Raw genomic sequence first — 21,323 nt, forward strand, 5'->3', positions numbered from 1 at the left:
GTATAGCTCAGTCGTAGAGCATTCGACTGCAGATCGAGAGGTCCCCGGTTCAATCCCGGGTGCCCCCTTCATTTTTCAGTATCTCGAAAAAACAAAAGACGATTGTCGCGGTGAGTTGCAAATACATGTTTGAGATGCACTCCGCACGCCATACCGAAGGCTTTGGAGCAACATTTCAATGGGAGGATCGCAGCCAAGGGTCTTGCAGGTCATCGTCCTCCCGCCATGAGGTCGAACTGTACGAAATCCACTTGCTTGGGGGAAGAATCTTGTACACTGAATTTTATAGAATATGGTGATAGGCAAAAGTTTTCATGTACTGCTGCACGGAGAAACAAAAATTGGAGGAGCTGGGATTTGAACCCAGGACTTTCTGCATGCGAAGCAGACACTCTACCACTGAGTTACACCCCCGCCAGAGCAAGTACATCTGGGACGAGTCTCTCCTGGATACTACTGTCATTATTTCTTAGGTTTGAACGGTACAGTAAGTTTTCGAGGAACCTATTCATGACAAGACCGAAGCAGCGTCGACTCCGTGGCGCAACGGTAGCGCGTCTGACTCCAGATCAGAAGGTTGCGTGTTCAAATCACGTCGGGGTCACAATGAAATTTTCGTTTACGAAAGCCATAGGCGAGTATGTCAGTTTAATCAGATACCAAACGATTACAGAGAACGGACGAACAGAACTTGCTTGAAAAAAGCTACTAGTGCAATTTTCGCATTCTGACATTAAGGTGAAGGCGCCGACTCGCACTTTCTCCAGGCGCGAGGTGTCTAGTATTTTTGATATTTATATCGTTTAACGCTAATATATAACTGAGAGATAATGATTACACGATATTTTGCTCGATTAGACGTCTTTAGCCAGGCAGAGTGTAATATTTTTCGTTAAGTTATGGGAATAGGAAGATCGTGAAAGGGGGTATAGCTCAGTCGTAGAGCATTCGACTGCAGATCGAGAGGTCCCCGGTTCAATCCCGGGTGCCCCCTTCATTTTTCAGTATCTCGAAAAAACAAAAGACGATTGTCGCGGTGAGTTGCAAATACATGTTTGAGATGCACTCCGCACGCCATACCGAAGGCTTTGGAGCAACATTTCAATGGGAGGATCGCAGCCAAGGGTCTTGCAGGTCATCGTCCTCCCGCCATGAGGTCGAACTGTACGAAATCCACTTGCTTGGGGGAAGAATCTTGTACACTGAATTTTATAGAATATGGTGATAGGCAAAAGTTTTCATGTACTGCTGCACGGAGAAACAAAAATTGGAGGAGCTGGGATTTGAACCCATGACTTTCTGCATGCGAAGCAGACACTCTACCACTGAGTTACACCCCCGCCAGAGCAAGTACATCTGGGACGAGTCTCTCCTGGATACTACTGTCATTATTTCTTAGGTTTGAACGGTACAGTAAGTTTTCGAGGAACCTATTCATGACAAGACCGAAGCAGCGTCGACTCCGTGGCGCAACGGTAGCGCGTCTGACTCCAGATCAGAAGGTTGCGTGTTCAAATCACGTCGGGGTCACAATGAAATTTTCGTTTACGAAAGCCATAGGCGAGTATGTCAGTTTAATCAGATACCAAACGATTACAGAGAACGGACGAACAGAACTTGCTTGAAAAAAGCTACTAGTGCAATTTTCGCATTCTGACATTAAGGTGAAGGCGCCGACTCGCACTTTCTCCAGGCGCGAGGTGTCTAGTATTTTTGATATTTATATCGTTTAACGCTAATATATAACTGAGAGATAATGATTACACGATATTTTGCTCGATTAGACGTCTTTAGCCAGGCAGAGTGTAATATTTTTCGTTAAGTTATGGGAATAGGAAGATCGTGAAAGGGGGTATAGCTCAGTCGTAGAGCATTCGACTGCAGATCGAGAGGTCCCCGGTTCAATCCCGGGTGCCCCCTTCATTTTTCAGTATCTCGAAAAAACAAAAGACGATTGTCGCGGTGAGTTGCAAATACATGTTTGAGATGCACTCCGCACGCCATACCGAAGGCTTTGGAGCAACATTTCAATGGGAGGATCGCAGCCAAGGGTCTTGCAGGTCATCGTCCTCCCGCCATGAGGTCGAACTGTACGAAATCCACTTGCTTGGGGGAAGAATCTTGTACACTGAATTTTATAGAATATGGTGATAGGCAAAAGTTTTCATGTACTGCTGCACGGAGAAACAAAAATTGGAGGAGCTGGGATTTGAACCCAGGACTTTCTGCATGCGAAGCAGACACTCTACCACTGAGTTACACCCCCGCCAGAGCAAGTACATCTGGGACGAGTCTCTCCTGGATACTACTGTCATTATTTCTTAGGTTTGAACGGTACAGTAAGTTTTCGAGGAACCTATTCATGACAAGACCGAAGCAGCGTCGACTCCGTGGCGCAACGGTAGCGCGTCTGACTCCAGATCAGAAGGTTGCGTGTTCAAATCACGTCGGGGTCACAATGAAATTTTCGTTTACGAAAGCCATAGGCGAGTATGTCAGTTTAATCAGATACCAAACGATTACAGAGAACGGACGAACAGAACTTGCTTGAAAAAAGCTACTAGTGCAATTTTCGCATTCTGACATTAAGGTGAAGGCGCCGACTCGCACTTTCTCCAGGCGCGAGGTGTCTAGTATTTTTGATATTTATATCGTTTAACGCTAATATATAACTGAGAGATAATGATTACACGATATTTTGCTCGATTAGACGTCTTTAGCCAGGCAGAGTGTAATATTTTTCGTTAAGTTATGGGAATAGGAAGATCGTGAAAGGGGGTATAGCTCAGTCGTAGAGCATTCGACTGCAGATCGAGAGGTCCCCGGTTCAATCCCGGGTGCCCCCTTCATTTTTCAGTATCTCGAAAAAACAAAAGACGATTGTCGCGGTGAGTTGCAAATACATGTTTGAGATGCACTCCGCACGCCATACCGAAGGCTTTGGAGCAACATTTCAATGGGAGGATCGCAGCCAAGGGTCTTGCAGGTCATCGTCCTCCCGCCATGAGGTCGAACTGTACGAAATCCACTTGCTTGGGGGAAGAATCTTGTACACTGAATTTTATAGAATATGGTGATAGGCAAAAGTTTTCATGTACTGCTGCACGGAGAAACAAAAATTGGAGGAGCTGGGATTTGAACCCAGGACTTTCTGCATGCGAAGCAGACACTCTACCACTGAGTTACACCCCCGCCAGAGCAAGTACATCTGGGACGAGTCTCTCCTGGATACTACTGTCATTATTTCTTAGGTTTGAACGGTACAGTAAGTTTTCGAGGAACCTATTCATGACAAGACCGAAGCAGCGTCGACTCCGTGGCGCAACGGTAGCGCGTCTGACTCCAGATCAGAAGGTTGCGTGTTCAAATCACGTCGGGGTCACAATGAAATTTTCGTTTACGAAAGCCATAGGCGAGTATGTCAGTTTAATCAGATACCAAACGATTACAGAGAACGGACGAACAGAACTTGCTTGAAAAAAGCTACTAGTGCAATTTTCGCATTCTGACATTAAGGTGAAGGCGCCGACTCGCACTTTCTCCAGGCGCGAGGTGTCTAGTATTTTTGATATTTATATCGTTTAACGCTAATATATAACTGAGAGATAATGATTACACGATATTTTGCTCGATTAGACGTCTTTAGCCAGGCAGAGTGTAATATTTTTCGTTAAGTTATGGGAATAGGAAGATCGTGAAAGGGGGTATAGCTCAGTCGTAGAGCATTCGACTGCAGATCGAGAGGTCCCCGGTTCAATCCCGGGTGCCCCCTTCATTTTTCAGTATCTCGAAAAAACAAAAGACGATTGTCGCGGTGAGTTGCAAATACATGTTTGAGATGCACTCCGCACGCCATACCGAAGGCTTTGGAGCAACATTTCAATGGGAGGATCGCAGCCAAGGGTCTTGCAGGTCATCGTCCTCCCGCCATGAGGTCGAACTGTACGAAATCCACTTGCTTGGGGGAAGAATCTTGTACACTGAATTTTATAGAATATGGTGATAGGCAAAAGTTTTCATGTACTGCTGCACGGAGAAACAAAAATTGGAGGAGCTGGGATTTGAACCCATGACTTTCTGCATGCGAAGCAGACACTCTACCACTGAGTTACACCCCCGCCAGAGCAAGTACATCTGGGACGAGTCTCTCCTGGATACTACTGTCATTATTTCTTAGGTTTGAACGGTACAGTAAGTTTTCGAGGAACCTATTCATGACAAGACCGAAGCAGCGTCGACTCCGTGGCGCAACGGTAGCGCGTCTGACTCCAGATCAGAAGGTTGCGTGTTCAAATCACGTCGGGGTCACAATGAAATTTTCGTTTACGAAAGCCATAGGCGAGTATGTCAGTTTAATCAGATACCAAACGATTACAGAGAACGGACGAACAGAACTTGCTTGAAAAAAGCTACTAGTGCAATTTTCGCATTCTGACATTAAGGTGAAGGCGCCGACTCGCACTTTCTCCAGGCGCGAGGTGTCTAGTATTTTTGATATTTATATCGTTTAACGCTAATATATAACTGAGAGATAATGATTACACGATATTTTGCTCGATTAGACGTCTTTAGCCAGGCAGAGTGTAATATTTTTCGTTAAGTTATGGGAATAGGAAGATCGTGAAAGGGGGTATAGCTCAGTCGTAGAGCATTCGACTGCAGATCGAGAGGTCCCCGGTTCAATCCCGGGTGCCCCCTTCATTTTTCAGTATCTCGAAAAAACAAAAGACGATTGTCGCGGTGAGTTGCAAATACATGTTTGAGATGCACTCCGCACGCCATACCGAAGGCTTTGGAGCAACATTTCAATGGGAGGATCGCAGCCAAGGGTCTTGCAGGTCATCGTCCTCCCGCCATGAGGTCGAACTGTACGAAATCCACTTGCTTGGGGGAAGAATCTTGTACACTGAATTTTATAGAATATGGTGATAGGCAAAAGTTTTCATGTACTGCTGCACGGAGAAACAAAAATTGGAGGAGCTGGGATTTGAACCCAGGACTTTCTGCATGCGAAGCAGACACTCTACCACTGAGTTACACCCCCGCCAGAGCAAGTACATCTGGGACGAGTCTCTCCTGGATACTACTGTCATTATTTCTTAGGTTTGAACGGTACAGTAAGTTTTCGAGGAACCTATTCATGACAAGACCGAAGCAGCGTCGACTCCGTGGCGCAACGGTAGCGCGTCTGACTCCAGATCAGAAGGTTGCGTGTTCAAATCACGTCGGGGTCACAATGAAATTTTCGTTTACGAAAGCCATAGGCGAGTATGTCAGTTTAATCAGATACCAAACGATTACAGAGAACGGACGAACAGAACTTGCTTGAAAAAAGCTACTAGTGCAATTTTCGCATTCTGACATTAAGGTGAAGGCGCCGACTCGCACTTTCTCCAGGCGCGAGGTGTCTAGTATTTTTGATATTTATATCGTTTAACGCTAATATATAACTGAGAGATAATGATTACACGATATTTTGCTCGATTAGACGTCTTTAGCCAGGCAGAGTGTAATATTTTTCGTTAAGTTATGGGAATAGGAAGATCGTGAAAGGGGGTATAGCTCAGTCGTAGAGCATTCGACTGCAGATCGAGAGGTCCCCGGTTCAATCCCGGGTGCCCCCTTCATTTTTCAGTATCTCGAAAAAACAAAAGACGATTGTCGCGGTGAGTTGCAAATACATGTTTGAGATGCACTCCGCACGCCATACCGAAGGCTTTGGAGCAACATTTCAATGGGAGGATCGCAGCCAAGGGTCTTGCAGGTCATCGTCCTCCCGCCATGAGGTCGAACTGTACGAAATCCACTTGCTTGGGGGAAGAATCTTGTACACTGAATTTTATAGAATATGGTGATAGGCAAAAGTTTTCATGTACTGCTGCACGGAGAAACAAAAATTGGAGGAGCTGGGATTTGAACCCATGACTTTCTGCATGCGAAGCAGACACTCTACCACTGAGTTACACCCCCGCCAGAGCAAGTACATCTGGGACGAGTCTCTCCTGGATACTACTGTCATTATTTCTTAGGTTTGAACGGTACAGTAAGTTTTCGAGGAACCTATTCATGACAAGACCGAAGCAGCGTCGACTCCGTGGCGCAACGGTAGCGCGTCTGACTCCAGATCAGAAGGTTGCGTGTTCAAATCACGTCGGGGTCACAATGAAATTTTCGTTTACGAAAGCCATAGGCGAGTATGTCAGTTTAATCAGATACCAAACGATTACAGAGAACGGACGAACAGAACTTGCTTGAAAAAAGCTACTAGTGCAATTTTCGCATTCTGACATTAAGGTGAAGGCGCCGACTCGCACTTTCTCCAGGCGCGAGGTGTCTAGTATTTTTGATATTTATATCGTTTAACGCTAATATATAACTGAGAGATAATGATTACACGATATTTTGCTCGATTAGACGTCTTTAGCCAGGCAGAGTGTAATATTTTTCGTTAAGTTATGGGAATAGGAAGATCGTGAAAGGGGGTATAGCTCAGTCGTAGAGCATTCGACTGCAGATCGAGAGGTCCCCGGTTCAATCCCGGGTGCCCCCTTCATTTTTCAGTATCTCGAAAAAACAAAAGACGATTGTCGCGGTGAGTTGCAAATACATGTTTGAGATGCACTCCGCACGCCATACCGAAGGCTTTGGAGCAACATTTCAATGGGAGGATCGCAGCCAAGGGTCTTGCAGGTCATCGTCCTCCCGCCATGAGGTCGAACTGTACGAAATCCACTTGCTTGGGGGAAGAATCTTGTACACTGAATTTTATAGAATATGGTGATAGGCAAAAGTTTTCATGTACTGCTGCACGGAGAAACAAAAATTGGAGGAGCTGGGATTTGAACCCAGGACTTTCTGCATGCGAAGCAGACACTCTACCACTGAGTTACACCCCCGCCAGAGCAAGTACATCTGGGACGAGTCTCTCCTGGATACTACTGTCATTATTTCTTAGGTTTGAACGGTACAGTAAGTTTTCGAGGAACCTATTCATGACAAGACCGAAGCAGCGTCGACTCCGTGGCGCAACGGTAGCGCGTCTGACTCCAGATCAGAAGGTTGCGTGTTCAAATCACGTCGGGGTCACAATGAAATTTTCGTTTACGAAAGCCATAGGCGAGTATGTCAGTTTAATCAGATACCAAACGATTACAGAGAACGGACGAACAGAACTTGCTTGAAAAAAGCTACTAGTGCAATTTTCGCATTCTGACATTAAGGTGAAGGCGCCGACTCGCACTTTCTCCAGGCGCGAGGTGTCTAGTATTTTTGATATTTATATCGTTTAACGCTAATATATAACTGAGAGATAATGATTACACGATATTTTGCTCGATTAGACGTCTTTAGCCAGGCAGAGTGTAATATTTTTCGTTAAGTTATGGGAATAGGAAGATCGTGAAAGGGGGTATAGCTCAGTCGTAGAGCATTCGACTGCAGATCGAGAGGTCCCCGGTTCAATCCCGGGTGCCCCCTTCATTTTTCAGTATCTCGAAAAAACAAAAGACGATTGTCGCGGTGAGTTGCAAATACATGTTTGAGATGCACTCCGCACGCCATACCGAAGGCTTTGGAGCAACATTTCAATGGGAGGATCGCAGCCAAGGGTCTTGCAGGTCATCGTCCTCCCGCCATGAGGTCGAACTGTACGAAATCCACTTGCTTGGGGGAAGAATCTTGTACACTGAATTTTATAGAATATGGTGATAGGCAAAAGTTTTCATGTACTGCTGCACGGAGAAACAAAAATTGGAGGAGCTGGGATTTGAACCCATGACTTTCTGCATGCGAAGCAGACACTCTACCACTGAGTTACACCCCCGCCAGAGCAAGTACATCTGGGACGAGTCTCTCCTGGATACTACTGTCATTATTTCTTAGGTTTGAACGGTACAGTAAGTTTTCGAGGAACCTATTCATGACAAGACCGAAGCAGCGTCGACTCCGTGGCGCAACGGTAGCGCGTCTGACTCCAGATCAGAAGGTTGCGTGTTCAAATCACGTCGGGGTCACAATGAAATTTTCGTTTACGAAAGCCATAGGCGAGTATGTCAGTTTAATCAGATACCAAACGATTACAGAGAACGGACGAACAGAACTTGCTTGAAAAAAGCTACTAGTGCAATTTTCGCATTCTGACATTAAGGTGAAGGCGCCGACTCGCACTTTCTCCAGGCGCGAGGTGTCTAGTATTTTTGATATTTATATCGTTTAACGCTAATATATAACTGAGAGATAATGATTACACGATATTTTGCTCGATTAGACGTCTTTAGCCAGGCAGAGTGTAATATTTTTCGTTAAGTTATGGGAATAGGAAGATCGTGAAAGGGGGTATAGCTCAGTCGTAGAGCATTCGACTGCAGATCGAGAGGTCCCCGGTTCAATCCCGGGTGCCCCCTTCATTTTTCAGTATCTCGAAAAAACAAAAGACGATTGTCGCGGTGAGTTGCAAATACATGTTTGAGATGCACTCCGCACGCCATACCGAAGGCTTTGGAGCAACATTTCAATGGGAGGATCGCAGCCAAGGGTCTTGCAGGTCATCGTCCTCCCGCCATGAGGTCGAACTGTACGAAATCCACTTGCTTGGGGGAAGAATCTTGTACACTGAATTTTATAGAATATGGTGATAGGCAAAAGTTTTCATGTACTGCTGCACGGAGAAACAAAAATTGGAGGAGCTGGGATTTGAACCCAGGACTTTCTGCATGCGAAGCAGACACTCTACCACTGAGTTACACCCCCGCCAGAGCAAGTACATCTGGGACGAGTCTCTCCTGGATACTACTGTCATTATTTCTTAGGTTTGAACGGTACAGTAAGTTTTCGAGGAACCTATTCATGACAAGACCGAAGCAGCGTCGACTCCGTGGCGCAACGGTAGCGCGTCTGACTCCAGATCAGAAGGTTGCGTGTTCAAATCACGTCGGGGTCACAATGAAATTTTCGTTTACGAAAGCCATAGGCGAGTATGTCAGTTTAATCAGATACCAAACGATTACAGAGAACGGACGAACAGAACTTGCTTGAAAAAAGCTACTAGTGCAATTTTCGCATTCTGACATTAAGGTGAAGGCGCCGACTCGCACTTTCTCCAGGCGCGAGGTGTCTAGTATTTTTGATATTTATATCGTTTAACGCTAATATATAACTGAGAGATAATGATTACACGATATTTTGCTCGATTAGACGTCTTTAGCCAGGCAGAGTGTAATATTTTTCGTTAAGTTATGGGAATAGGAAGATCGTGAAAGGGGGTATAGCTCAGTCGTAGAGCATTCGACTGCAGATCGAGAGGTCCCCGGTTCAATCCCGGGTGCCCCCTTCATTTTTCAGTATCTCGAAAAAACAAAAGACGATTGTCGCGGTGAGTTGCAAATACATGTTTGAGATGCACTCCGCACGCCATACCGAAGGCTTTGGAGCAACATTTCAATGGGAGGATCGCAGCCAAGGGTCTTGCAGGTCATCGTCCTCCCGCCATGAGGTCGAACTGTACGAAATCCACTTGCTTGGGGGAAGAATCTTGTACACTGAATTTTATAGAATATGGTGATAGGCAAAAGTTTTCATGTACTGCTGCACGGAGAAACAAAAATTGGAGGAGCTGGGATTTGAACCCATGACTTTCTGCATGCGAAGCAGACACTCTACCACTGAGTTACACCCCCGCCAGAGCAAGTACATCTGGGACGAGTCTCTCCTGGATACTACTGTCATTATTTCTTAGGTTTGAACGGTACAGTAAGTTTTCGAGGAACCTATTCATGACAAGACCGAAGCAGCGTCGACTCCGTGGCGCAACGGTAGCGCGTCTGACTCCAGATCAGAAGGTTGCGTGTTCAAATCACGTCGGGGTCACAATGAAATTTTCGTTTACGAAAGCCATAGGCGAGTATGTCAGTTTAATCAGATACCAAACGATTACAGAGAACGGACGAACAGAACTTGCTTGAAAAAAGCTACTAGTGCAATTTTCGCATTCTGACATTAAGGTGAAGGCGCCGACTCGCACTTTCTCCAGGCGCGAGGTGTCTAGTATTTTTGATATTTATATCGTTTAACGCTAATATATAACTGAGAGATAATGATTACACGATATTTTGCTCGATTAGACGTCTTTAGCCAGGCAGAGTGTAATATTTTTCGTTAAGTTATGGGAATAGGAAGATCGTGAAAGGGGGTATAGCTCAGTCGTAGAGCATTCGACTGCAGATCGAGAGGTCCCCGGTTCAATCCCGGGTGCCCCCTTCATTTTTCAGTATCTCGAAAAAACAAAAGACGATTGTCGCGGTGAGTTGCAAATACATGTTTGAGATGCACTCCGCACGCCATACCGAAGGCTTTGGAGCAACATTTCAATGGGAGGATCGCAGCCAAGGGTCTTGCAGGTCATCGTCCTCCCGCCATGAGGTCGAACTGTACGAAATCCACTTGCTTGGGGGAAGAATCTTGTACACTGAATTTTATAGAATATGGTGATAGGCAAAAGTTTTCATGTACTGCTGCACGGAGAAACAAAAATTGGAGGAGCTGGGATTTGAACCCAGGACTTTCTGCATGCGAAGCAGACACTCTACCACTGAGTTACACCCCCGCCAGAGCAAGTACATCTGGGACGAGTCTCTCCTGGATACTACTGTCATTATTTCTTAGGTTTGAACGGTACAGTAAGTTTTCGAGGAACCTATTCATGACAAGACCGAAGCAGCGTCGACTCCGTGGCGCAACGGTAGCGCGTCTGACTCCAGATCAGAAGGTTGCGTGTTCAAATCACGTCGGGGTCACAATGAAATTTTCGTTTACGAAAGCCATAGGCGAGTATGTCAGTTTAATCAGATACCAAACGATTACAGAGAACGGACGAACAGAACTTGCTTGAAAAAAGCTACTAGTGCAATTTTCGCATTCTGACATTAAGGTGAAGGCGCCGACTCGCACTTTCTCCAGGCGCGAGGTGTCTAGTATTTTTGATATTTATATCGTTTAACGCTAATATATAACTGAGAGATAATGATTACACGATATTTTGCTCGATTAGACGTCTTTAGCCAGGCAGAGTGTAATATTTTTCGTTAAGTTATGCGAATAGGAAGATCGTGAAAGGGGGTATAGCTCAGTCGTAGAGCATTCGACTGCAGATCGAGAGGTCCCCGGTTCAATCCCGGGTGCCCCCTTCATTTTTCAGTATCTCGAAAAAACAAAAGACGATTGTCGCGGTGAGTTGCAAATACATGTTTGAGATGCACTCCGCACGCCATACCGAAGGCTTTGGAGCAACATTTCAATGGGAGGATCGCAGCCAAGGGTCTTGCAGGTCATCGTCCTCCCGCCATGAGGTCGAACTGTACGAAATCCACTTGCTTGGGGGAAGAATCTTGTACACTGAATTTTATAGAATATGGTGATAGGCAAAAGTTTTCATGTACTGCTGCACGGAGAAACAAAAATTGGAGGAGCTGGGATTTGAACCCAGGACTTTCTGCATGCGAAGCAGACACTCTACCACTGAGTTACACCCCCGCCAGAGCAAGTACATCTGGGACGAGTCTCTCCTGGATACTACTGTCATTATTTCTTAGGTTTGAACGGTACAGTAAGTTTTCGAGGAACCTATTCATGACAAGACCGAAGCAGCGTCGACTCCGTGGCGCAACGGTAGCGCGTCTGACTCCAGATCAGAAGGTTGCGTGTTCAAATCACGTCGGGGTCACAATGAAATTTTCGTTTACGAAAGCCATAGGCGAGTATGTCAGTTTAATCAGATACCAAACGATTACAGAGAACGGACGAACAGAACTTGCTTGAAAAAAGCTACTAGTGCAATTTTCGCATTCTGACATTAAGGTGAAGGCGCCGACTCGCACTTTCTCCAGGCGCGAGGTGTCTAGTATTTTTGATATTTATATCGTTTAACGCTAATATATAACTGAGAGATAATGATTACACGATATTTTGCTCGATTAGACGTCTTTAGCCAGGCAGAGTGTAATATTTTTCGTTAAGTTATGGGAATAGGAAGATCGTGAAAGGGGGTATAGCTCAGTCGTAGAGCATTCGACTGCAGATCGAGAGGTCCCCGGTTCAATCCCGGGTGCCCCCTTCATTTTTCAGTATCTCGAAAAAACAAAAGACGATTGTCGCGGTGAGTTGCAAATACATGTTTGAGATGCACTCCGCACGCCATACCGAAGGCTTTGGAGCAACATTTCAATGGGAGGATCGCAGCCAAGGGTCTTGCAGGTCATCGTCCTCCCGCCATGAGGTCGAACTGTACGAAATCCACTTGCTTGGGGGAAGAATCTTGTACACTGAATTTTATAGAATATGGTGATAGGCAAAAGTTTTCATGTACTGCTGCACGGAGAAACAAAAATTGGAGGAGCTGGGATTTGAACCCATGACTTTCTGCATGCGAAGCAGACACTCTACCACTGAGTTACACCCCCGCCAGAGCAAGTACATCTGGGACGAGTCTCTCCTGGATACTACTGTCATTATTTCTTAGGTTTGAACGGTACAGTAAGTTTTCGAGGAACCTATTCATGACAAGACCGAAGCAGCGTCGACTCCGTGGCGCAACGGTAGCGCGTCTGACTCCAGATCAAAAGGTTGCGTGTTCAAATCACATCGGGGTCACAATGAAATTTTCGTTTACGAAAGCCATAGGCGAGTATGTCAGTTTAATCAGATACCAAACGATTACAGAGAACGGACGAACAGAACTTGCTTGAAAAAAGCTACTAGTGCAATTTTCGCATTCTGACATTAAGGTGAAGGCGCCGACTCGCACTTTCTCCAGGCGCGAGGTGTCTAGTATTTTTGATATTTATATCGTTTAACGCTAATATATAACTGAGAGATAATGATTACACGATATTTTGCTCGATTAGACGTCTTTAGCCAGGCAGAGTGTAATATTTTTCGTTAAGTTATGGGAATAGGAAGATCGTGAAAGGGGGTATAGCTCAGTCGTAGAGCATTCGACTGCAGATCGAGAGGTCCCCGGTTCAATCCCGGGTGCCCCCTTCATTTTTCAGTATCTCGAAAAAACAAAAGACGATTGTCGCGGTGAGTTGCAAATACATGTTTGAGATGCACTCCGCACGCCATACCGAAGGCTTTGGAGCAACATTTCAATGGGAGGATCGCAGCCAAGGGTCTTGCAGGTCATCGTCCTCCCGCCATGAGGTCGAACTGTACGAAATCCACTTGCTTGGGGGAAGAATCTTGTACACTGAATTTTATAGAATATGGTGATAGGCAAAAGTTTTCATGTACTGCTGCACGGAGAAACAAAAATTGGAGGAGCTGGGATTTGAACCCAGGACTTTCTGCATGCGAAGCAGACACTCTACCACTGAGTTACACCCCCGCCAGAGCAAGTACATCTGGGACGAGTCTCTCCTGGATACTACTGTCATTATTTCTTAGGTTTGAACGGTACAGTAAGTTTTCGAGGAACCTATTCATGACAAGACCGAAGCAGCGTCGACTCCGTGGCGCAACGGTAGCGCGTCTGACTCCAGATCAGAAGGTTGCGTGTTCAAATCACGTCGGGGTCACAATGAAATTTTCGTTTACGAAAGCCATAGGCGAGTATGTCAGTTTAATCAGATACCAAACGATTACAGAGAACGGACGAACAGAACTTGCTTGAAAAAAGCTACTAGTGCAATTTTCGCATTCTGACATTAAGGTGAAGGCGCCGACTCGCACTTTCTCCAGGCGCGAGGTGTCTAGTATTTTTGATATTTATATCGTTTAACGCTAATATATAACTGAGAGATAATGATTACACGATATTTTGCTCGATTAGACGTCTTTAGCCAGGCAGAGTGTAATATTTTTCGTTAAGTTATGCGAATAGGAAGATCGTGAAAGGGGGTATAGCTCAGTCGCAGAGCATTCGACTGCAGATCGAGAGGTCCCCGGTTCAATCCCGGGTGCCCCCTTCATTTTTCAGTATCTCGAAAAAACAAAAGACGATTGTCGCGGTGAGTTGCAAATACATGTTTGAGATGCACTCCGCACGCCATACCGAAGGCTTTGGAGCAACATTTCAATGGGAGGATCGCAGCCAAGGGTCTTGCAGGTCATCGTCCTCCCGCCATGAGGTCGAACTGTACGAAATCCACTTGCTTGGGGGAAGAATCTTGTACACTGAATTTTATAGAATATGGTGATAGGCAAAAGTTTTCATGTACTGCTGCACGGAGAAACAAAAATTGGAGGAGCTGGGATTTGAACCCATGACTTTCTGCATGCGAAGCAGACACTCTACCACTGAGTTACACCCCCGCCAGAGCAAGTACATCTGGGACGAGTCTCTCCTGGATACTACTGTCATTATTTCTTAGGTTTGAACGGTACAGTAAGTTTTCGAGGAACCTATTCATGACAAGACCGAAGCAGCGTCGACTCCGTGGCGCAACGGTAGCGCGTCTGACTCCAGATCAGAAGGTTGCGTGTTCAAATCACGTCGGGGTCACAATGAAATTTTCGTTTACGAAAGCCATAGGCGAGTATGTCAGTTTAATCAGATACCAAACGATTACAGAGAACGGACGAACAGAACTTGCTTGAAAAAAGCTACTAGTGCAATTTTCGCATTCTGACATTAAGGTGAAGGCGCCGACTCGCACTTTCTCCAGGCGCGAGGTGTCTAGTATTTTTGATATTTATATCGTTTAACGCTAATATATAACTGAGAGATAATGATTACACGATATTTTGCTCGATTAGACGTCTTTAGCCAGGCAGAGTGTAATATTTTTCGTTAAGTTATGGGAATAGGAAGATCGTGAAAGGGGGTATAGCTCAGTCGTAGAGCATTCGACTGCAGATCGAGAGGTCCCCGGTTCAATCCCGGGTGCCCCCTTCATTTTTCAGTATCTCGAAAAAACAAAAGACGATTGTCGCGGTGAGTTGCAAATACATGTTTGAGATGCACTCCGCACGCCATACCGAAGGCTTTGGAGCAACATTTCAATGGGAGGATCGCAGCCAAGGGTCTTGCAGGTCATCGTCCTCCCGCCATGAGGTCGAACTGTACGAAATCCACTTGCTTGGGGGAAGAATCTTGTACACTGAATTTTATAGAATATGGTGATAGGCAAAAGTTTTCATGTACTGCTGCACGGAGAAACAAAAATTGGAGGAGCTGGGATTTGAACCCAGGACTTTCTGCATGCGAAGCAGACACTCTACCACTGAGTTACACCCCCGCCAGAGCAAGTACATCTGGGACGAGTCTCTCCTGGATACTACTGTCATTATTTCTTAGGTTTGAACGGTACAGTAAGTTTTCGAGGAACCTATTCATGACAAGACCGAAGCAGCGTCGACTCCGTGGCGCAACGGTAGCGCGTCTGACTCCAGATCAGAAGGTTGCGTGTTCAAATCACGTCGGGGTCACAATGAAATTTTCGTTTACGAAAGCCATAGGCGAGTATGTCAGTTTAATCAGATACCAAACGATTACAGAGAACGGACGAACAGAACTTGCTTGAAAAAAGCTACTAGTGCAATTTTCGCATTCTGACATTAAGGTGAAGGCGCCGACTCGCACTTTCTCCAGGCGCGAGGTGTCTAGTATTTTTGATATTTATATCGTTTAACGCTAATATATAACTGAGAGATAATGATTACACGATATTTTGCTCGATTAGACGTCTTTAGCCAGGCAGAGTGTAATATTTTTCGTTAAGTTATGGGAATAGGAAGATCGTGAAAGGGGGTATAGCTCAGTCGTAGAGCATTCGACTGCAGATCGAGAGGTCCCCGGTTCAATCCCGGGTGCCCCCTTCATTTTTCAGTATCTCGAAAAAACAAAAGACGATTGTCGCGGTGAGTTGCAAATACATGTTTGAGATGCACTCCGCACGCCATACCGAAGGCTTTGGAGCAACATTTCAATGGGAGGATCGCAGCCAAGGGTCTTGCAGGTCATCGTCCTCCCGCCATGAGGTCGAACTGTACGAAATCCACTTGCTTGGGGGAAGAATCTTGTACACTGAATTTTATAGAATATGGTGATAGGCAAAAGTTTTCATGTACTGCTGCACGGAGAAACAAAAATTGGAGGAGCTGGGATTTGAACCCATGACTTTCTGCATGCGAAGCAGACACTCTACCACTGAGTTACACCCCCGCCAGAGCAAGTACATCTGGGACGAGTCTCTCCTGGATACTACTGTCATTATTTCTTAGGTTTGAACGGTACAGTAAGTTTTCGAGGAACCTATTCATGACAAGACCGAAGCAGCGTCGACTCCGTGGCGCAACGGTAGCGCGTCTGACTCCAGATCAGAAGGTTGCGTGTTCAAATCACGTCGGGGTCACAATGAAATTTTCGTTTACGAAAGCCATAGGCGAGTATGTCAGTTTAATCAGATACCAAACGATTACAGAGAACGGACGAACAGAACTTGCTTGAAAAAAGCTACTAGTGCAATTTTCGCATTCTGACATTAAGGTGAAGGCGCCGACTCGCACTTTCTCCAGGCGCGAGGTGTCTAGTATTTTTGATATTTATATCGTTTAACGCTAATATATAACTGAGAGATAATGATTACACGATATTTTGCTCGATTAGACGTCTTTAGCCAGGCAGAGTGTAATATTTTTCGTTAAGTTATGGGAATAGGAAGATCGTGAAAGGGGGTATAGCTCAGTCGTAGAGCATTCGACTGCAGATCGAGAGGTCCCCGGTTCAATCCCGGGTGCCCCCTTCATTTTTCAGTATCTCGAAAAAACAAAAGACGATTGTCGCGGTGAGTTGCAAATACATGTTTGAGATGCACTCCGCACGCCATACCGAAGGCTTTGGAGCAACATTTCAATGGGAGGATCGCAGCCAAGGGTCTTGCAGGTCATCGTCCTCCCGCCATGAGGTCGAACTGTACGAAATCCACTTGCTTGGGGGAAGAATCTTGTACACTGAATTTTATAGAATATGGTGATAGGCAAAAGTTTTCATGTACTGCTGCACGGAGAAACAAAAATTGGAGGAGCTGGGATTTGAACCCAGGACTTTCTGCATGCGAAGCAGACACTCTACCACTGAGTTACACCCCCGCCAGAGCAAGTACATCTGGGACGAGTCTCTCCTGGATACTACTGTCATTATTTCTTAGGTTTGAACGGTACAGTAAGTTTTCGAGGAACCTATTCATGACAAGACCGAAGCAGCGTCGACTCCGTGGCGCAACGGTAGCGCGTCTGACTCCAGATCAGAAGGTTGCGTGTTCAAATCACGTCGGGGTCACAATGAAATTTTCGTTTACGAAAGCCATAGGCGAGTATGTCAGTTTAATCAGATACCAAACGATTACAGAGAACGGACGAACAGAACTTGCTTGAAAAAAGCTACTAGTGCAATTTTCGCATTCTGACATTAAGGTGAAGGCGCCGACTCGCACTTTCTCCAGGCGCGAGGTGTCTAGTATTTTTGATATTTATATCGTTTAACGCTAATATATAACTGAGAGATAATGATTACACGATATTTTGCTCGATTAGACGTCTTTAGCCAGGCAGAGTGTAATATTTTTCGTTAAGTTATGCGAATAGGAAGATCGTGAAAGGGGGTATAGCTCAGTCGTAGAGCATTCGACTGCAGATCGAGAGGTCCCCGGTTCAATCCCGGGTGCCCCCTTCATTTTTCAGTATCTCGAAAAAACAAAAGACGATTGTCGCGGTGAGTTGCAAATACATGTTTGAGATGCACTCCGCACGCCATACCGAAGGCTTTGGAGCAACATTTCAATGGGAGGATCGCAGCCAAGGGTCTTGCAGGTCATCGTCCTCCCGCCATGAGGTCGAACTGTACGAAATCCACTTGCTTGGGGGAAGAATCTTGTACACTGAATTTTATAGAATATGGTGATAGGCAAAAGTTTTCATGTACTGCTGCACGGAGAAACAAAAATTGGAGGAGCTGGGATTTGAACCCATGACTTTCTGCATGCGAAGCAGACACTCTACCACTGAGTTACACCCCCGCCAGAGCAAGTACATCTGGGACGAGTCTCTCCTGGATACTACTGTCATTATTTCTTAGGTTTGAACGGTACAGTAAGTTTTCGAGGAACCTATTCATGACAAGACCGAAGCAGCGTCGACTCCGTGGCGCAACGGTAGCGCGTCTGACTCCAGATCAGAAGGTTGCGTGTTCAAATCACGTCGGGGTCACAATGAAATTTTCGTTTACGAAAGCCATAGGCGAGTATGTCAGTTTAATCAGATACCAAACGATTACAGAGAACGGACGAACAGAACTTGCTTGAAAAAAGCTACTAGTGCAATTTTCGCATTCTGACATTAAGGTGAAGGCGCCGACTCGCACTTTCTCCAGGCGCGAGGTGTCTAGTATTTTTGATATTTATATCGTTTAACGCTAATATATAACTGAGAGATAATGATTACACGATATTTTGCTCGATTAGACGTCTTTAGCCAGGCAGAGTGTAATATTTTTCGTTAAGTTATGGGAATAGGAAGATCGTGAAAGGGGGTATAGCTCAGTCGTAGAGCATTCGACTGCAGATCGAGAGGTCCCCGGTTCAATCCCGGGTGCCCCCTTCATTTTTCAGTATCTCGAAAAAACAAAAGACGATTGTCGCGGTGAGTTGCAAATACATGTTTGAGATGCACTCCGCACGCCATACCGAAGGCTTTGGAGCAACATTTCAATGGGAGGATCGCAGCCAAGGGTCTTGCAGGTCATCGTCCTCCCGCCATGAGGTCGAACTGTACGAAATCCACTTGCTTGGGGGAAGAATCTTGTACACTGAATTTTATAGAATATGGTGATAGGCAAAAGTTTTCATGTACTGCTGCACGGAGAAACAAAAATTGGAGGAGCTGGGATTTGAACCCAGGACTTTCTGCATGCGAAGCAGACACTCTACCACTGAGTTACACCCCCGCCAGAGCAAGTACATCTGGGACGAGTCTCTCCTGGATACTACTGTCATTATTTCTTAGGTTTGAACGGTACAGTAAGTTTTCGAGGAACCTATTCATGACAAGACCGAAGCAGCGTCGACTCCGTGGCGCAACGGTAGCGCGTCTGACTCCAGATCAGAAGGTTGCGTGTTCAAATCACGTCGGGGTCACAATGAAATTTTCGTTTACGAAAGCCATAGGCGAGTATGTCAGTTTAATCAGATACCAAACGATTACAGAGAACGGACGAACAGAACTTGCTTGAAAAAAGCTACTAGTGCAATTTTCGCATTCTGACATTAAGGTGAAGGCGCCGACTCGCACTTTCTCCAGGCGCGAGGTGTCTAGTATTTTTGATATTTATATCGTTTAACGCTAATATATAACTGAGAGATAATGATTACACGATATTTTGCTCGATTAGACGTCTTTAGCCAGGCAGAGTGTAATATTTTTCGTTAAGTTATGGGAATAGGAAGATCGTGAAAGGGGGTATAGCTCAGTCGTAGAGCATTCGACTGCAGATCGAGAGGTCCCCGGTTCAATCCCGGGTGCCCCCTTCATTTTTCAGTATCTCGAAAAAACAAAAGACGATTGTCGCGGTGAGTTGCAAATACATGTTTGAGATGCACTCCGCACGCCATACCGAAGGCTTTGGAGCAACATTTCAATGGGAGGATCGCAGCCAAGGGTCTTGCAGGTCATCGTCCTCCCGCCATGAGGTCGAACTGTACGAAATCCACTTGCTTGGGGGAAGAATCTTGTACACTGAATTTTATAGAATATGGTGATAGGCAAAAGTTTTCATGTACTGCTGCACGGAGAAACAAAAATTGGAGGAGCTGGGATTTGAACCCATGACTTTCTGCATGCGAAGCAGACACTCTACCACTGAGTTACACCCCCGCCAGAGCAAGTACATCTGGGACGAGTCTCTCCTGGATACTACTGTCATTATTTCTTAGGTTTGAACGGTACAGTAAGTTTTCGAGGAACCTATTCATGACAAGACCGAAGCAGCGTCGACTCCGTGGCGCAACGGTAGCGCGTCTGACTCCAGATCAGAAGGTTGCGTGTTCAAATCACGTCGGGGTCACAATGAAATTTTCGTTTACGAAAGCCATAGGCGAGTATGTCAGTTTAATCAGATACCAAACGATTACAGAGAACGGACGAACAGAACTTGCTTGAAAAAAGCTACTAGTGCAATTTTCGCATTCTGACATTAAGGTGAAGGCGCCGACTCGCACTTTCTCCAGGCGCGAGGTGTCTAGTATTTTTGATATTTATATCGTTTAACGCTAATATATAACTGAGAGATAATGATTACACGATATTTTGCTCGATTAGACGTCTTTAGCCAGGCAGAGTGTAATATTTTTCGTTAAGTTATGGGAATAGGAAGATCGTGAAAGGGGGTATAGCTCAGTCGTAGAGCATTCGACTGCAGATCGAGAGGTCCCCGGTTCAATCCCGGGTGCCCCCTTCATTTTTCAGTATCTCGAAAAAACAAAAGACGATTGTCGCGGTGAGTTGCAAATACATGTTTGAGATGCACTCCGCACGCCATACCGAAGGCTTTGGAGCAACATTTCAATGGGAGGATCGCAGCCAAGGGTCTTGCAGGTCATCGTCCTCCCGCCATGAGGTCGAACTGTACGAAATCCACTTGCTTGGGGGAAGAATCTTGTACACTGAATTTTATAGAATATGGTGATAGGCAAAAGTTTTCATGTACTGCTGCACGGAGAAACAAAAATTGGAGGAGCTGGGATTTGAACCCAGGACTTTCTGCATGCGAAGCAGACACTCTACCACTGAGTTACACCCCCGCCAGAGCAAGTACATCTGGGACGAGTCTCTCCTGGATACTACTGTCATTATTTCTTAGGTTTGAACGGTACAGTAAGTTTTCGAGGAACCTATTCATGACAAGACCGAAGCAGCGTCGACTCCGTGGCGCAACGGTAGCGCGTCTGACTCCAGATCAGAAGGTTGCGTGTTCAAATCACGTCGGGGTCACAATGAAATTTTCGTTTACGAAAGCCATAGGCGAGTATGTCAGTTTAATCAGATACCAAACGATTACAGAGAACGGACGAACAGAACTTGCTTGAAAAAAGCTACTAGTGCAATTTTCGCATTCTGACATTAAGGTGAAGGCGCCGACTCGCACTTTCTCCAGGCGCGAGGTGTCTAGTATTTTTGATATTTATATCGTTTAACGCTAATATATAACTGAGAGATAATGATTACACGATATTTTGCTCGATTAGACGTCTTTAGCCAGGCAGAGTGTAATATTTTTCGTTAAGTTATGCGAATAGGAAGATCGTGAAAGGGGGTATAGCTCAGTCGTAGAGCATTCG

The 21,323-nt window shown here is 45.5% G+C and overlaps 68 non-coding genes across 68 annotated transcripts; 45 read left to right on the forward strand and 23 right to left on the reverse strand.

Annotated features, from left to right (window-relative positions):
- Positions 1-342: 342 nt before the first annotated feature.
- Positions 343-414, reverse strand: Trnaa-cgc (transfer RNA alanine (anticodon CGC)). The gene has a single exon. It is a non-coding gene; the product is annotated as a tRNA-Ala (tRNA).
- Positions 415-532: 118 nt separating this feature from the next.
- Positions 533-604, forward strand: Trnaw-cca (transfer RNA tryptophan (anticodon CCA)). Its single transcript has one exon. It is a non-coding gene; the product is annotated as a tRNA-Trp (tRNA).
- Positions 605-922: 318 nt separating this feature from the next.
- Trnac-gca (transfer RNA cysteine (anticodon GCA)) lies at positions 923-994 on the forward strand. Its single transcript has one exon. It is a non-coding gene; the product is annotated as a tRNA-Cys (tRNA).
- Positions 995-1,268: 274 nt separating this feature from the next.
- Trnaa-cgc (transfer RNA alanine (anticodon CGC)) lies at positions 1,269-1,340 on the reverse strand. The gene has a single exon. It is a non-coding gene; the product is annotated as a tRNA-Ala (tRNA).
- Positions 1,341-1,458: 118 nt separating this feature from the next.
- Trnaw-cca (transfer RNA tryptophan (anticodon CCA)) lies at positions 1,459-1,530 on the forward strand. Its single transcript has one exon. It is a non-coding gene; the product is annotated as a tRNA-Trp (tRNA).
- A 318-nt stretch (positions 1,531-1,848) lies between these two features.
- Trnac-gca (transfer RNA cysteine (anticodon GCA)) lies at positions 1,849-1,920 on the forward strand. The gene has a single exon. It is a non-coding gene; the product is annotated as a tRNA-Cys (tRNA).
- A 274-nt stretch (positions 1,921-2,194) lies between these two features.
- On the reverse strand, positions 2,195-2,266 carry Trnaa-cgc (transfer RNA alanine (anticodon CGC)). Its single transcript has one exon. It is a non-coding gene; the product is annotated as a tRNA-Ala (tRNA).
- Positions 2,267-2,384: 118 nt separating this feature from the next.
- On the forward strand, positions 2,385-2,456 carry Trnaw-cca (transfer RNA tryptophan (anticodon CCA)). The gene has a single exon. It is a non-coding gene; the product is annotated as a tRNA-Trp (tRNA).
- Positions 2,457-2,774: 318 nt separating this feature from the next.
- Trnac-gca (transfer RNA cysteine (anticodon GCA)) lies at positions 2,775-2,846 on the forward strand. The gene has a single exon. It is a non-coding gene; the product is annotated as a tRNA-Cys (tRNA).
- A 274-nt stretch (positions 2,847-3,120) lies between these two features.
- Positions 3,121-3,192, reverse strand: Trnaa-cgc (transfer RNA alanine (anticodon CGC)). Its single transcript has one exon. It is a non-coding gene; the product is annotated as a tRNA-Ala (tRNA).
- Positions 3,193-3,310: 118 nt separating this feature from the next.
- On the forward strand, positions 3,311-3,382 carry Trnaw-cca (transfer RNA tryptophan (anticodon CCA)). The gene has a single exon. It is a non-coding gene; the product is annotated as a tRNA-Trp (tRNA).
- Positions 3,383-3,700: 318 nt separating this feature from the next.
- Trnac-gca (transfer RNA cysteine (anticodon GCA)) lies at positions 3,701-3,772 on the forward strand. The gene has a single exon. It is a non-coding gene; the product is annotated as a tRNA-Cys (tRNA).
- A 274-nt stretch (positions 3,773-4,046) lies between these two features.
- Trnaa-cgc (transfer RNA alanine (anticodon CGC)) lies at positions 4,047-4,118 on the reverse strand. Its single transcript has one exon. It is a non-coding gene; the product is annotated as a tRNA-Ala (tRNA).
- A 118-nt stretch (positions 4,119-4,236) lies between these two features.
- Positions 4,237-4,308, forward strand: Trnaw-cca (transfer RNA tryptophan (anticodon CCA)). Its single transcript has one exon. It is a non-coding gene; the product is annotated as a tRNA-Trp (tRNA).
- A 318-nt stretch (positions 4,309-4,626) lies between these two features.
- Trnac-gca (transfer RNA cysteine (anticodon GCA)) lies at positions 4,627-4,698 on the forward strand. The gene has a single exon. It is a non-coding gene; the product is annotated as a tRNA-Cys (tRNA).
- Positions 4,699-4,972: 274 nt separating this feature from the next.
- Positions 4,973-5,044, reverse strand: Trnaa-cgc (transfer RNA alanine (anticodon CGC)). Its single transcript has one exon. It is a non-coding gene; the product is annotated as a tRNA-Ala (tRNA).
- Positions 5,045-5,162: 118 nt separating this feature from the next.
- Positions 5,163-5,234, forward strand: Trnaw-cca (transfer RNA tryptophan (anticodon CCA)). The gene has a single exon. It is a non-coding gene; the product is annotated as a tRNA-Trp (tRNA).
- Positions 5,235-5,552: 318 nt separating this feature from the next.
- On the forward strand, positions 5,553-5,624 carry Trnac-gca (transfer RNA cysteine (anticodon GCA)). Its single transcript has one exon. It is a non-coding gene; the product is annotated as a tRNA-Cys (tRNA).
- Positions 5,625-5,898: 274 nt separating this feature from the next.
- On the reverse strand, positions 5,899-5,970 carry Trnaa-cgc (transfer RNA alanine (anticodon CGC)). Its single transcript has one exon. It is a non-coding gene; the product is annotated as a tRNA-Ala (tRNA).
- Positions 5,971-6,088: 118 nt separating this feature from the next.
- Trnaw-cca (transfer RNA tryptophan (anticodon CCA)) lies at positions 6,089-6,160 on the forward strand. Its single transcript has one exon. It is a non-coding gene; the product is annotated as a tRNA-Trp (tRNA).
- Positions 6,161-6,478: 318 nt separating this feature from the next.
- Positions 6,479-6,550, forward strand: Trnac-gca (transfer RNA cysteine (anticodon GCA)). The gene has a single exon. It is a non-coding gene; the product is annotated as a tRNA-Cys (tRNA).
- A 274-nt stretch (positions 6,551-6,824) lies between these two features.
- Trnaa-cgc (transfer RNA alanine (anticodon CGC)) lies at positions 6,825-6,896 on the reverse strand. The gene has a single exon. It is a non-coding gene; the product is annotated as a tRNA-Ala (tRNA).
- A 118-nt stretch (positions 6,897-7,014) lies between these two features.
- Trnaw-cca (transfer RNA tryptophan (anticodon CCA)) lies at positions 7,015-7,086 on the forward strand. The gene has a single exon. It is a non-coding gene; the product is annotated as a tRNA-Trp (tRNA).
- Positions 7,087-7,404: 318 nt separating this feature from the next.
- On the forward strand, positions 7,405-7,476 carry Trnac-gca (transfer RNA cysteine (anticodon GCA)). Its single transcript has one exon. It is a non-coding gene; the product is annotated as a tRNA-Cys (tRNA).
- A 274-nt stretch (positions 7,477-7,750) lies between these two features.
- On the reverse strand, positions 7,751-7,822 carry Trnaa-cgc (transfer RNA alanine (anticodon CGC)). Its single transcript has one exon. It is a non-coding gene; the product is annotated as a tRNA-Ala (tRNA).
- Positions 7,823-7,940: 118 nt separating this feature from the next.
- On the forward strand, positions 7,941-8,012 carry Trnaw-cca (transfer RNA tryptophan (anticodon CCA)). Its single transcript has one exon. It is a non-coding gene; the product is annotated as a tRNA-Trp (tRNA).
- Positions 8,013-8,330: 318 nt separating this feature from the next.
- Positions 8,331-8,402, forward strand: Trnac-gca (transfer RNA cysteine (anticodon GCA)). The gene has a single exon. It is a non-coding gene; the product is annotated as a tRNA-Cys (tRNA).
- Positions 8,403-8,676: 274 nt separating this feature from the next.
- Trnaa-cgc (transfer RNA alanine (anticodon CGC)) lies at positions 8,677-8,748 on the reverse strand. Its single transcript has one exon. It is a non-coding gene; the product is annotated as a tRNA-Ala (tRNA).
- Positions 8,749-8,866: 118 nt separating this feature from the next.
- On the forward strand, positions 8,867-8,938 carry Trnaw-cca (transfer RNA tryptophan (anticodon CCA)). Its single transcript has one exon. It is a non-coding gene; the product is annotated as a tRNA-Trp (tRNA).
- A 318-nt stretch (positions 8,939-9,256) lies between these two features.
- Positions 9,257-9,328, forward strand: Trnac-gca (transfer RNA cysteine (anticodon GCA)). The gene has a single exon. It is a non-coding gene; the product is annotated as a tRNA-Cys (tRNA).
- A 274-nt stretch (positions 9,329-9,602) lies between these two features.
- On the reverse strand, positions 9,603-9,674 carry Trnaa-cgc (transfer RNA alanine (anticodon CGC)). The gene has a single exon. It is a non-coding gene; the product is annotated as a tRNA-Ala (tRNA).
- Positions 9,675-9,792: 118 nt separating this feature from the next.
- On the forward strand, positions 9,793-9,864 carry Trnaw-cca (transfer RNA tryptophan (anticodon CCA)). The gene has a single exon. It is a non-coding gene; the product is annotated as a tRNA-Trp (tRNA).
- A 318-nt stretch (positions 9,865-10,182) lies between these two features.
- Positions 10,183-10,254, forward strand: Trnac-gca (transfer RNA cysteine (anticodon GCA)). Its single transcript has one exon. It is a non-coding gene; the product is annotated as a tRNA-Cys (tRNA).
- Positions 10,255-10,528: 274 nt separating this feature from the next.
- Trnaa-cgc (transfer RNA alanine (anticodon CGC)) lies at positions 10,529-10,600 on the reverse strand. The gene has a single exon. It is a non-coding gene; the product is annotated as a tRNA-Ala (tRNA).
- A 118-nt stretch (positions 10,601-10,718) lies between these two features.
- Positions 10,719-10,790, forward strand: Trnaw-cca (transfer RNA tryptophan (anticodon CCA)). Its single transcript has one exon. It is a non-coding gene; the product is annotated as a tRNA-Trp (tRNA).
- A 318-nt stretch (positions 10,791-11,108) lies between these two features.
- Positions 11,109-11,180, forward strand: Trnac-gca (transfer RNA cysteine (anticodon GCA)). The gene has a single exon. It is a non-coding gene; the product is annotated as a tRNA-Cys (tRNA).
- Positions 11,181-11,454: 274 nt separating this feature from the next.
- On the reverse strand, positions 11,455-11,526 carry Trnaa-cgc (transfer RNA alanine (anticodon CGC)). The gene has a single exon. It is a non-coding gene; the product is annotated as a tRNA-Ala (tRNA).
- Positions 11,527-11,644: 118 nt separating this feature from the next.
- On the forward strand, positions 11,645-11,716 carry Trnaw-cca (transfer RNA tryptophan (anticodon CCA)). Its single transcript has one exon. It is a non-coding gene; the product is annotated as a tRNA-Trp (tRNA).
- Positions 11,717-12,034: 318 nt separating this feature from the next.
- Trnac-gca (transfer RNA cysteine (anticodon GCA)) lies at positions 12,035-12,106 on the forward strand. The gene has a single exon. It is a non-coding gene; the product is annotated as a tRNA-Cys (tRNA).
- A 274-nt stretch (positions 12,107-12,380) lies between these two features.
- On the reverse strand, positions 12,381-12,452 carry Trnaa-cgc (transfer RNA alanine (anticodon CGC)). The gene has a single exon. It is a non-coding gene; the product is annotated as a tRNA-Ala (tRNA).
- A 118-nt stretch (positions 12,453-12,570) lies between these two features.
- Positions 12,571-12,642, forward strand: Trnaw-cca (transfer RNA tryptophan (anticodon CCA)). Its single transcript has one exon. It is a non-coding gene; the product is annotated as a tRNA-Trp (tRNA).
- Positions 12,643-12,960: 318 nt separating this feature from the next.
- On the forward strand, positions 12,961-13,032 carry Trnac-gca (transfer RNA cysteine (anticodon GCA)). The gene has a single exon. It is a non-coding gene; the product is annotated as a tRNA-Cys (tRNA).
- A 274-nt stretch (positions 13,033-13,306) lies between these two features.
- Trnaa-cgc (transfer RNA alanine (anticodon CGC)) lies at positions 13,307-13,378 on the reverse strand. Its single transcript has one exon. It is a non-coding gene; the product is annotated as a tRNA-Ala (tRNA).
- Positions 13,379-13,496: 118 nt separating this feature from the next.
- On the forward strand, positions 13,497-13,568 carry Trnaw-cca (transfer RNA tryptophan (anticodon CCA)). The gene has a single exon. It is a non-coding gene; the product is annotated as a tRNA-Trp (tRNA).
- A 318-nt stretch (positions 13,569-13,886) lies between these two features.
- Trnac-gca (transfer RNA cysteine (anticodon GCA)) lies at positions 13,887-13,958 on the forward strand. Its single transcript has one exon. It is a non-coding gene; the product is annotated as a tRNA-Cys (tRNA).
- Positions 13,959-14,232: 274 nt separating this feature from the next.
- On the reverse strand, positions 14,233-14,304 carry Trnaa-cgc (transfer RNA alanine (anticodon CGC)). The gene has a single exon. It is a non-coding gene; the product is annotated as a tRNA-Ala (tRNA).
- Positions 14,305-14,422: 118 nt separating this feature from the next.
- Trnaw-cca (transfer RNA tryptophan (anticodon CCA)) lies at positions 14,423-14,494 on the forward strand. Its single transcript has one exon. It is a non-coding gene; the product is annotated as a tRNA-Trp (tRNA).
- Positions 14,495-14,812: 318 nt separating this feature from the next.
- On the forward strand, positions 14,813-14,884 carry Trnac-gca (transfer RNA cysteine (anticodon GCA)). The gene has a single exon. It is a non-coding gene; the product is annotated as a tRNA-Cys (tRNA).
- Positions 14,885-15,158: 274 nt separating this feature from the next.
- Positions 15,159-15,230, reverse strand: Trnaa-cgc (transfer RNA alanine (anticodon CGC)). Its single transcript has one exon. It is a non-coding gene; the product is annotated as a tRNA-Ala (tRNA).
- Positions 15,231-15,348: 118 nt separating this feature from the next.
- On the forward strand, positions 15,349-15,420 carry Trnaw-cca (transfer RNA tryptophan (anticodon CCA)). Its single transcript has one exon. It is a non-coding gene; the product is annotated as a tRNA-Trp (tRNA).
- Positions 15,421-15,738: 318 nt separating this feature from the next.
- On the forward strand, positions 15,739-15,810 carry Trnac-gca (transfer RNA cysteine (anticodon GCA)). The gene has a single exon. It is a non-coding gene; the product is annotated as a tRNA-Cys (tRNA).
- A 274-nt stretch (positions 15,811-16,084) lies between these two features.
- Trnaa-cgc (transfer RNA alanine (anticodon CGC)) lies at positions 16,085-16,156 on the reverse strand. The gene has a single exon. It is a non-coding gene; the product is annotated as a tRNA-Ala (tRNA).
- A 118-nt stretch (positions 16,157-16,274) lies between these two features.
- On the forward strand, positions 16,275-16,346 carry Trnaw-cca (transfer RNA tryptophan (anticodon CCA)). Its single transcript has one exon. It is a non-coding gene; the product is annotated as a tRNA-Trp (tRNA).
- A 318-nt stretch (positions 16,347-16,664) lies between these two features.
- On the forward strand, positions 16,665-16,736 carry Trnac-gca (transfer RNA cysteine (anticodon GCA)). Its single transcript has one exon. It is a non-coding gene; the product is annotated as a tRNA-Cys (tRNA).
- A 274-nt stretch (positions 16,737-17,010) lies between these two features.
- Trnaa-cgc (transfer RNA alanine (anticodon CGC)) lies at positions 17,011-17,082 on the reverse strand. The gene has a single exon. It is a non-coding gene; the product is annotated as a tRNA-Ala (tRNA).
- A 118-nt stretch (positions 17,083-17,200) lies between these two features.
- On the forward strand, positions 17,201-17,272 carry Trnaw-cca (transfer RNA tryptophan (anticodon CCA)). Its single transcript has one exon. It is a non-coding gene; the product is annotated as a tRNA-Trp (tRNA).
- A 318-nt stretch (positions 17,273-17,590) lies between these two features.
- Trnac-gca (transfer RNA cysteine (anticodon GCA)) lies at positions 17,591-17,662 on the forward strand. Its single transcript has one exon. It is a non-coding gene; the product is annotated as a tRNA-Cys (tRNA).
- A 274-nt stretch (positions 17,663-17,936) lies between these two features.
- On the reverse strand, positions 17,937-18,008 carry Trnaa-cgc (transfer RNA alanine (anticodon CGC)). The gene has a single exon. It is a non-coding gene; the product is annotated as a tRNA-Ala (tRNA).
- A 118-nt stretch (positions 18,009-18,126) lies between these two features.
- On the forward strand, positions 18,127-18,198 carry Trnaw-cca (transfer RNA tryptophan (anticodon CCA)). Its single transcript has one exon. It is a non-coding gene; the product is annotated as a tRNA-Trp (tRNA).
- A 318-nt stretch (positions 18,199-18,516) lies between these two features.
- Trnac-gca (transfer RNA cysteine (anticodon GCA)) lies at positions 18,517-18,588 on the forward strand. Its single transcript has one exon. It is a non-coding gene; the product is annotated as a tRNA-Cys (tRNA).
- A 274-nt stretch (positions 18,589-18,862) lies between these two features.
- Trnaa-cgc (transfer RNA alanine (anticodon CGC)) lies at positions 18,863-18,934 on the reverse strand. Its single transcript has one exon. It is a non-coding gene; the product is annotated as a tRNA-Ala (tRNA).
- A 118-nt stretch (positions 18,935-19,052) lies between these two features.
- On the forward strand, positions 19,053-19,124 carry Trnaw-cca (transfer RNA tryptophan (anticodon CCA)). The gene has a single exon. It is a non-coding gene; the product is annotated as a tRNA-Trp (tRNA).
- Positions 19,125-19,442: 318 nt separating this feature from the next.
- Positions 19,443-19,514, forward strand: Trnac-gca (transfer RNA cysteine (anticodon GCA)). Its single transcript has one exon. It is a non-coding gene; the product is annotated as a tRNA-Cys (tRNA).
- Positions 19,515-19,788: 274 nt separating this feature from the next.
- Positions 19,789-19,860, reverse strand: Trnaa-cgc (transfer RNA alanine (anticodon CGC)). Its single transcript has one exon. It is a non-coding gene; the product is annotated as a tRNA-Ala (tRNA).
- A 118-nt stretch (positions 19,861-19,978) lies between these two features.
- Positions 19,979-20,050, forward strand: Trnaw-cca (transfer RNA tryptophan (anticodon CCA)). The gene has a single exon. It is a non-coding gene; the product is annotated as a tRNA-Trp (tRNA).
- A 318-nt stretch (positions 20,051-20,368) lies between these two features.
- Trnac-gca (transfer RNA cysteine (anticodon GCA)) lies at positions 20,369-20,440 on the forward strand. The gene has a single exon. It is a non-coding gene; the product is annotated as a tRNA-Cys (tRNA).
- Positions 20,441-20,714: 274 nt separating this feature from the next.
- On the reverse strand, positions 20,715-20,786 carry Trnaa-cgc (transfer RNA alanine (anticodon CGC)). Its single transcript has one exon. It is a non-coding gene; the product is annotated as a tRNA-Ala (tRNA).
- A 118-nt stretch (positions 20,787-20,904) lies between these two features.
- On the forward strand, positions 20,905-20,976 carry Trnaw-cca (transfer RNA tryptophan (anticodon CCA)). The gene has a single exon. It is a non-coding gene; the product is annotated as a tRNA-Trp (tRNA).
- The last annotated feature ends 347 nt before the right edge of the window (positions 20,977-21,323 follow it).

The sequence above is a fragment of the Schistocerca cancellata genome, unplaced genomic scaffold (assembly GCF_023864275.1).
Source record: "Schistocerca cancellata isolate TAMUIC-IGC-003103 unplaced genomic scaffold, iqSchCanc2.1 HiC_scaffold_657, whole genome shotgun sequence".
NCBI classification, from domain to species: domain Eukaryota; kingdom Metazoa; phylum Arthropoda; class Insecta; order Orthoptera; family Acrididae; genus Schistocerca; species Schistocerca cancellata.